The sequence below is a fragment of the Pinus tabuliformis genome, chromosome 4_1 (genome assembly GCF_031772625.1).
Source record: "Pinus tabuliformis cultivar Carrire ecotype Pingquan chromosome 4_1, CPIR1, whole genome shotgun sequence".
Classification (NCBI taxonomy): domain Eukaryota; kingdom Viridiplantae; phylum Streptophyta; class Pinopsida; order Pinales; family Pinaceae; genus Pinus; species Pinus tabuliformis.
Window position 1 is genome coordinate 611,315,895 of NC_142303.1, and position 11,151 is coordinate 611,327,045.

The following is an 11,151-nucleotide window of genomic DNA, read 5'->3' on the forward strand; positions in this document are numbered from 1 at the left end:
ATTTAAGGGCGAAGTGCCATTGGAAGCCTTTTGGGTTATTCGATCTGCCCACAGAGCATACATCAAATATTTGTGCCAATTTTTATGATTCTGATCAATGGTTTGCTTAATGATTCTGATTAAGTTTTTATTTGTTGATTCGGCCAATCCATTCCCTTGTGGGTAATAATTGGAAAAATACTTAAGCTTAAAACCTCTTTTAAGTGAAAATTCAGTCATAGCATTGCCAGAAAAATATGATGCATTATCAAACATTAAAGCAGAGGGTAAACCAAACCTGGTGATTATGAAGTGATCTATGAAATCAATGATGTGTTCAACATTAGCTATCTTGAGAGGAATTGCTTCTACCCATTTAGTAAAATAGTTTGTAGCTGTAAGGATATACCTATGCTATTTAGAAGAGTGAGGAATGATCTCACCTATTATATCCAATCCCCATTGATCAAAAGGTTGATCGATATTGATTGGTTGCAAAGGCAATGATGGTTTCTTTTGTCTCTCGGCAACAATTTGACAAACTTGACATTTCCTTACATAACTATGCACATCTTTAAATAGTGTAGGCCAATAGTATCCTGCGCACAAAATTTTATGTGTTGTAGCATCTCCCGCATAATGTCCACCTACTGGTCCATCACGGAGTTCCTGCAACACCTTTTTAGCTTCAAATTTCTCAAGACATCGAAGGAGAAGAATCATAATTCATCCTAAAAAGTACATCGTTTACGAGTTGATACTGCTTAGCCTTCAATCTTAGGGCTCTTTTCTTTGTATAATTCAAATTTGAAGGAGCATATCTGTTCTTTAGATAAAATATGATATCAACATATCTTGATTCAATATCGTTTAGGCTTACCTCATGAATTTGTACCTCTTGATTTGGAGATGGTATTTCAGAAATAAGTGATGCTCCAGCCAACATCTTGCAAAAGCCTTGACCTTTTACAATATTTGTTGGCCTGATCTCAACGTCGTATTCTTGTAAGGCAGTGACCCAATTTGCTCTCTTTTCACCCACATCTTTCTGTACTAAGATATTTCTTACCGCTGGAAATGACACTATGATATTTGTATGGGTTTTAAGAAGAAAGGGTCTAAAATATTTGATTTCTTTGAAAACAGCATAATCCTGTTTCTCAACGTCAGAATAATTTAATTCAGCCCCTTGCAGATTTGAACTGAAAAAGGCAATTGGGACTTCCACCTTGTCCTGATTGGCTTGAGTGAGTATCACAGCATATGATTTATTAGAGGCAAATGTATATAAAATAAAAGGATCGGAAAAATTTGGAGTCGCTAGGGATGGGGAATTAATAATTGCTTGTTTAATTAAATTGAACGCTTCATATTCCTTTTGGCCCCATTTGAAGAGTGAATTCTTCTTGATCATTGCTTGTAATGGTGACACAATCCTTGAGAAGTCTGGAACAAATCTTTTAACAAAATTAATCTGACCAAGGAAGGATTGCATGGCTTTCTTATTATGTGGTAAGGATATTTCGGAAATCTCCTTAATTCTATCGGGATCAATATGGATTCCAGATTTTGACACTATAAATCCAAGAAGTTTTCCTTCACTTAATGCAAAAAATGACTTTTTTGGATTAAGTGAAATCCCATACCTTTGGCAACGTTGGAAGATCTGCTTTAAGTCTCTGAGGTGATTACCGCGTTTTTTAGAATATATTGTTATGTCATCCAAGTAAATCACCACTGATTTGTTTACTAATCCCTTAAATGTGATATCCATGGCCCTTTGAAATGTGGCGCCAGCGTTGATCAGACCAAAAGGCATCTTTTGATATGCGTAAGTACCCCATTTGGTTCTGAATGTGGTTTTTAGTTGATCGTGAGGATGGACCAGAACCTAGTTGTAGCCGGAGAAACCATCTAAAAAGGACATTAATTCTAATCCTGCAACTGCTTGCAATATTTGTTCCATAGGAGGCAGGGGAAAGTTATCCTTTTGGCAAGCTTTGTTAAGATTTTGAAAGTCAATACAAATTCTAATGTCTCTGTTTTTCTTTCTAACAAGAACCAAGTTGGAAACCCATCTAGAATGTCGAACAAGGAAAATAATTTTGGCTTTCAATAATTTATTTAGCTTGGACTTAATTTGACTTTCCAGATTATGATGGATCTTCCTTAGCTTTTGTTGGACATGTTTTTCATCAGCTATCATTGGGATAGTATGCTAAATGATTGAAGTGTCGTAAGTTTTAAGGTCATCGTAGTTGCAGGCAAAGACACTTTTGTACTGTTTCGGGAGCCGAACATAGGCTAATTTTTCTTCTGGGGCTAGGCCAAGACCTAGGTTGATATTCTGTGGCTTGGTATCTGTTTCTAGATTTACTAATTCATATTTTAGAGTTGAACTCTGAATTTTTGAATTGGTAGATCTCTTAAATCAGTCTTTCAAATCATAAAGGTCTTCCAACTTGACTACAGATTTTGGTATAGCATTATTAGTGCTCTCTTGTTGTAACTGCTTATCATGTTGGTCCTCATCAATTATCTGATTAGTGTAAGATCCTTTCGATGTCAGGAAACTTACAATATCAGGATCATCGTTAAAAATTCTTCAATTTGTAACATTATCAGGGATGGAGGGCCTAAAGATCAATTCGATTGAGAATCTGTCTGGGCTATAGTCTTCTGAGGGAATGAGCTTGGAGGCTAGGTTAGCCAGGAGGTTAGCACTAGCATTTTGGAGTCTGGGAATAGGTGAAATAATAAATGCTATAAAATATTCATTCAGATTTTTCACTAAAGATTGATAATGCTTTAAATGACCTGATAGACAATGTATAGTATTTCGTACTTGTTTAATAACAATATCAGAATCTCCGAAGACTTGTAGATACTTGATATCTAATATGATTGCCTTGTACAATCCTTGGACTAGAGCTTTGTATTTTGCAGTGTTGTTTGTACAATCGAACTCGAGTCTACATGTTAGCATATTTTTGTTTCCCCCTGGACTAACTAATACACATCCTGCTCCTACTCCATCATTAGACTTAGAACCATCAAAAAATATTTTCCTAAATAAAGATTTATTTACAGGACTATCTATAAAATTAACACATTTAGAACTATCTGTTCAATGAGAAAAGTTTTCTACTTGAGACAGAACAGAATGTTCTAAATAAGGTGAAGTATGAGCATTAAAGTTTCCTAAGAAAAATTCAACAGAATAGTTGCCAATTATATTATTATTGCATGCTACAGGTTCATTTTCTCCTTCCAATTCCGTCACTATGTATTTTTGGTGTCTTTCTCACTCAACCTTTATCTGATTCGGTTTACCATTGTAAGGGAGCCACATATGTGACCAGTCGATCGCAAAGTATCCATGAAGCTTTTCAGACCAATCCCTACTAAGAATTAAGCCATAAAATTTGGGAATGTCTGCAACTAGAATATCGATAACTTGACATACCTTTGGATTACATGACAGCCTTATGGTAACTTGATTTAGTTCACTGATTACTTCAACCTGCGATCGGTCCAACTGAACTATGTGTATTGTAGATTTTTGAGGTTGGATGTTTAACTTTGCACATATTGTTTTAGGTAGAATATTAGATGAAGCTCCTGAATCTACCAAACAATTATGTAAGTTTCTATTGAAAATTTCGTAAGTAAGAAGGAATTGAGGGGTATGGGATTTTGACCTACCTCCAATTAAAGCAATATCATTCGGATCAACTTTATTTGCCATATTAGTTGGAGGTCCTCCCATCTCATGAGAATCTTACGAGATCACAGCGGCAGGAAGAGGTGCAACGAGAATTGCATGTAACTCTTTCAAAAGTAGCTTTTGTTGATGTTTCAATTTTCTCAATTCATGAAAAGTAATGTTAGCCCTAGTCGTCTTCATATATTCAACGATATTATATTCCATCTCATCAGAAACGATCAGTGTTTTAGATGGAGTTGTTGAATCATATTGGACTGGGATTGTTTGAGTCGCTTTTGGTGATGATTTCTTACTTGTGACTTTATCTTTGGATGTCGAGCTTGTGCTCTTCTGTTTAGGACTAGGTTGTGGAGGATCAAGTTGATTTCTACTTCTGGTACTGACTGGTGATGCCTCTTGATCCTCTTTGTCTGGAAGGATGAAGTCCCATATTCCCTGTACTTCTACAACTTCATCTTCATCAGTAGGTTCCTCTTTTCAGAAACTTCCTCTTCTTTTCCTTCTGATTCTGCATTTGTTATAGCATTGGGCAGCTTTGAATCAGTCGAAGGATTTTTTCTATAAGGATTGTAGGGATTTTTAGAAGAAGTCTCTGTTACTTGTCTCATAATGTCAACCATTTCGTTAGACATGGTTTTTAAGACTTTCTGCAATCCTTCTAAATCAAATGGGTCTTTTGATTGCTTTTTCTTAGGATCATATCTAAAAGTAACCTTCTTAGATTTTCTTTCATCGACAACGTTTTTCTTTTCTAAAGCTAATATACGTTTCTCTACCGCTATTGCTTCTTCATATTTTCAGCCAATGTTGTCTTTGCAGCCCTGTCAACAAATATCGCTATGTTTGATGGTAAAGCAGATATGTACCATTCACTTCAAACTTCTTCACCAGGCTTGGAAGCGGTCGGAATTTTATTCAAAATCTTGTTGAAACGCGAGTTAAAATATTTGATAGGCTCTCTTGATTCAGCCTTTAGATTTGATAGATCATTGATCAGTGTTGTTGTAGATCTATCATCGCCGAACTTAGTCAAGAATTGCTCTTGGAACATGTCCTAACTAGTAATGGACCCTGATGGTAATGAAAAATACCAGGATCCAGCTGCTCCTTGTAAAGTGTAAGGAAAGAGCCAAACAACAGCATCTTCACTAGTAACACCATTTAAATTAGTGGATAACATAAAGTTGTTTATGTGTTCTTCTGCTAGCACGCCTACTTCAAGATTAAACTTGGGCAGCCATTTTTCAGGATGGGCCAGTATTTGACTGAAGGGTGCAGGCATTGAGACTGCCCCTGGATTGTTCCATGGGTTTTGGGCCATCGTTGAACTACTAATAGAGGAAAGTGCAGATGAAGTTCCTTGTGGAAGGGATGAGGATGTTAAAGTTCCAGTACTCTGATAGACAACAACTTGAAGTGGAGGGGTGGATGGTTGAATTTGCAATGGAGAAGTTGGAATGGATGTCGATGATGAAAGAGTCTCACTATCAGACCCTTGAGGTGACTTCCTTGCTCCTTTCCTTTTTGGTAGAGGTAATTCAGTCGGTTCAAAATTTTCACTCTGAAATCTAGTTAAAGGATGAAAAGGATTGTATTGCGAAGTCACACTACCTTGAGATATTTCAGAATTTTGCAGTGATATGGAAAATCCTTGAATTTTATGAATCAAAGATTCAACTTCAGGAGGCTCGATAGTAGATTTCTCTGAAATGTTTGGGTTTGTGGTAGTGGTTGTTGTTTTCTCAACTTCTCGCTTAGGATTTAAAGATTCGAGTTGCGATGAATAAGTCGAGAGAGATGTTGAGGGTGATTTACTCTCATAATGGTATTTAGATTTGGATTTACTAACCATTCACAGTTTGAGGCCCTCCTTCTAGCGCCAGATATGTTGATGCCCTGAAAATCGAGTCTAAAACAAGGGGGATACCCACCCGGTCCGGACCTTGAAAGAAACTCCTCCTCCGTTTGGAATGGTGGGTCCGACTGGGGATAATGGGACCAATTTCCCAATTTATGTGTGTTGATAAGAATTGATATTTCTTTTTTATAAAGATTTCTAAGTAAAATGCTTTTAATCTAATGTCTAATTTAAAACATGCAATTGTATTCTAATGAACAAAAATATCTAATTCTTAAACTAAACCAGGATTCAACTTTTCACTTATGCGATCTAAAATAATTTCTAACAGCGATTGGTAATAAGGATCATTCAATCACTACAAGAAAAGAATTCGATAGAAATAAATTGTTTCATATAAGAAATTAACTGAAACAATTGTGAGAAGCATATCTCATAATAAGTCATTCATACATTAAGTATAAACATAATAGGTATCACCATACAAAAGTGCCAAATGATAACTCAAACATTCAAGCTTTCATATATAAATAACTGAGCATAAAATATTACTTTGACACATAAGCAAAAATCATTAAGAGATAAAAGTACCATTGATAACAAGTTCTAATCATGAGCTTCAGCAATATAGATTTATCTCTTCCTAATTCAATATCTACTAAGAGTACAAAAGTTCATTTCAATAACAGACATTAAATAACAGATATCAATAAATCTCATTCCATTCATTCATCAAAACCTCCTCTGAGGGTGCAGAAGTGCATGTTCTGAGGAAACGTTTTTGACAAATTTTAGGACTCCTCTCTAAATGCATGAGAGGGGTTAAAATACTACTTCCTAAATACTAAAAATAGTTTATTACAAAACTATAGGAGGAGGTTTAAATGACCGTCCTCATCTAAGGCAAAAAATAAATCAAAACTAAAACTAAAATTGAATTTGGAATTAACTATCTATGTATATGTTCTCTGAGATCGCAAGCATTCAGCATCGGCTTGAGGAGTGTCGGTTGGCCGACCTCCGACTTTAGTTGCCCTGCGAAAACGTAATCGGCGAGTGCTGGCGCTATCTTCTCGGCAAAGTTCATAAGGCATTTGAGAGTCATAGATTTACTGTGCAGTTTAACCAAGTACTACCAATAAGTATCCCAATTAAACTTGGTTAACTTCTTGATAGACTCTACCCTTTCCTCAGCTTTTTGTCTCCAGCTTGTCTGCAATTGTTGTGCCTTTGGGAGGAATCCCGGAGCAGTCTCTGATATGAGGTTTGCTCTGTGCAGGTTTTCATTTACACAATCAATGACATTGTTTGTCGTTGTAGCTGCTTCTTTTGCTGCTTGTTTTGTCTTTCTAATTGGTGCGTCCCACTTATGAAAAAACATTTCTTTGTGGGCTTCATTGATTCTGAGCGTGCCTGCTTTCTTTCCTTCCTCCAGTTCCTGCCAAGCCAAATAATCAGAAATTCTTTTATCAATTAAATCATAATCATGTTGCAATTCCATGACATGATTTGTAATTTTATCACTCATCTCGCAATGGGAACTCCATTGTGATATTCTTTGGCATAATGCCTCTTGCTGTTGCAAGAGTTGGTCGTTTAAGGCAAGGGCTTCTGAGACAAACTCTGTAAGCTTGGGATCATCTCTATGCATTTCTAGCATAGCCTGCAACTGATTTTATTTTTTGGCCAAATTGTTCTGGTATCCCAGCTACATCTGTTGAAAATCTTGTTGTAGTTTTTCTAACTTCTCCTCTGCTTCGCGGTTGGCACTGGCTTGCTGTGGTTGTTGCTGCAAAACTTATATTTGTTCCTCTCTATCTTTCAGTAATTGTTGTACCTCGGATGCTTTATCAATTGTAGCAGAAGCATAGGCTCCTACGATCTGAGATAACTTAGTGAGATTTTCAGTAGGGTCAGTGGTAGGGTTTCGCCAAAGGACTTCTAGCTACTTTGCCTCAAGTGAGAGCATGCTGTCCAATTTCCTTTTCTTTTTTTTCCTTCTTAACACTGCCTTATGTTGTGGACTATAAAATACATCTAGAGGAGGAATCTCCTCTATCTTGAGCATGATTTCAGATGATGGGGTAATGTGAATATGCTCCATTTCTGGAGCATTGCTGATTGTTCCAATGACCATATCAGTCACTGTCTGCACTGTACTCTCAAGTGTCGTTGTGTTCTGCTCCTCAGTATTAATCAATTCATTGAATGTTTCCCACTCCTTATCCAGCTCAGTTCTCACTGGCTTTGGTGGCTGGATGGTGGGAGGGGGAAATTTTACCTGTGGTCTAGTCAAAACCTGTTGCTTTGGGCACTCTTTAGACTGGGCAGTATCTCTAACTGACCCTTCACTTTTATTATGGTCACTCTTGGACCATTTAGAGCATTCTGGTGATTCTTTCCCAGACTTACATCTGGACTTATCTGTATCTGAGCTTCCACTCAAACTGATACTGGGAGTAGGTTCCCTTATTGGTTCCAAGCGTAACTTATCTAAGGGGATATTAGCTAGTCCATAACATAAGCAGTTAAATAGAAAGGAGGATAAATCCTCTAAGTGGTAGTTCTTTTGGACCGGTAGTTCCAAATAGCCGAAGCTAAATTATCAGACAATATCTGAGCCCAATCCATAATAGTGGCATTAATGGTTGCATCTAATAGGGGTAGCCACTCAGATGAAAATTTGTTGACATCGGGCCTTCCAAATAGTCTACATAGCATAGCAGTAGCAAAGCAATATGGGGAGGAGAGGGAACCAGTACTGTACATACCGTGTTTGTCTTTTTTCAATGGTTCTTCCCTCACTGACCAGTTCTTGGTGCACTCCACCAAATCTTCATTTTCTTTGGCGAACTTCTCCATGAACTGCTTGTTGTAGGTTGCATGCGGCTCTAGTAGATGATACATAAGCCTTAAATCTTGTGGAGTGAATGACCCAATGAGGTCTTGGCCTCGAGACTTGAATTGTCTGTCTGTTATATCAACACTGTCCAGTACCCACTTGACCATGTCTATGTATGGAAGTATCTTAGGTCTTGCCGCTATTCGGTGTAAGAATGAACATGCAAGTTCAGTGATTGATACCTCAGACGACCCGCGTGAGTCTGTTGTTGCTTTAACCTCCATAACTCTAGGATTTTCTTCCTCAAGCAGACTGTACATGCCTTCCCAAGTGGTTATGCCGGCATCTCTATTACAGGTGGTGTTGGTGTATAAAGGCGTCATCTCTTTGTCCTCTGAAACCAGAGTTTTTCCCTTCTTTCCCATTACGTTCTGCACACTGCCGCGTATATTATTCTGCTTGTCGCTCCTGCAAATTTACAATTAAGGAAAGAATAATGGTAAGAGATAAGGTGACAAGAAAGCTCTTTAATTCTGAAATCATATCAAATATATCACCCTACGTGAAATAACCTTTCGATCAGATCTAAATCCTATCCCATAAATGGCCATCAACTAACCATTAAATTGACATTAATGCCCATAACTTGGTATCGGATTACGAGAAATACTTTATTGAAAGATGAGCCTTGCAAATCTGCGATAAAGTGATGTTGTGATTTGCTTCGCAATATCACAGATCGCAATATCGCTAATCCGTTTCATTAACAATCATTTATCACCTTATGTGTCAGCGAGATGCGATTTGCGAGATGCCCTGTCACATATCGCTAGATTGAGATATTTTACCTTAGGTGATACTTGCGGCGTATGAAATCCATGATGTGCGATGAGTCTTTAAGGCGCACGATCTCACATCACGTTTTCACAATTTCTAAAGCTTGTTTATATAATGTCTTGCATTACCCTTTGCGATGCGATGTTTTATTGTTAAGAGAACAATTTTTTTCGGAACTTATCATAAAACTTAAGTTTCTCGGGTTTTGCGGGTGTTTTCCTAAGTTTATAATAGCATGTTTTATTCAAAGGGAAATATAAGTGCTACCTTTTATTTTTTAGAAGGGTCCCCATTTATTTAGTATTAGTAGTAAAACTAAATAAAAAGGGGGGTTGTTCCTGGCCACAACACATGGACAACTTCCACAATTGTACGATTCTTCATTTCCGCCACACCATTCTGTTCAGGAGTATATGGTGTAGTAGTCTCCCTCTTAATGCCAACCTCTTTGCAAAAGTCATGAAACTCATTGGATTCATATTCAGTTCCATTATCGGTTCTTAAGATCTTGATCTTCTTTTTGGTTTGATTCTTGATCAAGGCTTTGAAGTGCCGAAACCAGGAGACCACTTCATCCTTATTTTTCAAGAAGTATATCCAAGTCTTGCGAGAATAATCATCTGTAAAAGTGAGGTAATATAAATATCATCCCAAGGAGTTCACAGGCATCATACCGAATATGTCTGAGTGAACCAACTGCAATATATCAGAGGTCTTGCTTTAGCTTGAGGGGAATGGTCCCCTTTTGAGCTTCCCTTCAGCACATCCTGCACATACACCTTCTTGCTCTAATATGAACTCGGGCATCCCGGTCACCATTTTTCTTACATCGAGTAGAGTTTTATAATGAAGGTGAGCAAACCTCCGATGCCATAGTTTGGATTGAAGAGATGTGTCACAAGACATGACACCTAGCAGACTTCCACCGACCTGATATAATGAATCAACTCAAAATCCAAGAGTAAAATCATCTTTAAAGTTCTTTTTCTGTACACATACCTTGCCATCGCTGAAGGCCACCTTGTAGCCTTTGTCTTCCATTGCTGAAATGGACACCAGGTTCTTTTTGAGATCAGGTACATATAATACATCTTGTAAGTGGATGGTATTACCCTGATTCAATTAAAGAGTGACATCTCCTATGCCTTTCATAGGATATTTTGAATTATCTCCAAGAACAATTTCTAGGTTGCTTTCCTTCTCTATCATATTATAGAGAGCTTCTTTGTAACCAGTGAAGTGCCTTGAGGCCCCACTATCAATAAGCCAATTTCCCAGCGAGTCCGAAGGAGCAGTAGTAGATAGAGTTGCTAGTAGATAATATTCATCTTGCTTATTGTTAACAGTGTTAGATTCATACCTGGAATTTCTTGCCTTCTTGAATGGTTGTCCTCTTCCTTGATTTCCGGCACTTTTTTGCCTCTGCCATTTGACCTACCATTCCTTTGATTTCCTTGAGAGGGATTTTAACCATCATCTCGATGTGAGTCCCTTTTATCAGGGCACTCCCTTGCATAGTGACCTGTTTTATTGCAATTGTAACATCGCCCTTTGCTTCCACCCTTTGATCCAACCTTTCCTTTGAATTTAGCCCCGGAATTGTTTCTTCTTTTAGTATGAGAAGAAAAGGCAGAGGGATGACCTTTAAGTATGGGCATTTCTTGCTCTTCCATCCTTGTTTCTTCTTGAATGCATCTGGCCATTTTTTCCTCAAATCCGGGAATTACGTTATTGTTGAGAAGAGTAGTCCTAAATATATACCATTCAAATGGTAGTCCTCCAAGAGTTGTGAGTGTCATTTCCCTGTCAGGAATTACTTCCCCAATAAATAGGAGATCATTCTTGATCTCGATGATCCTTAAGAAATATGCTTGCATACTCTCATCTTTTCCCTTCTTAATTTCCTTA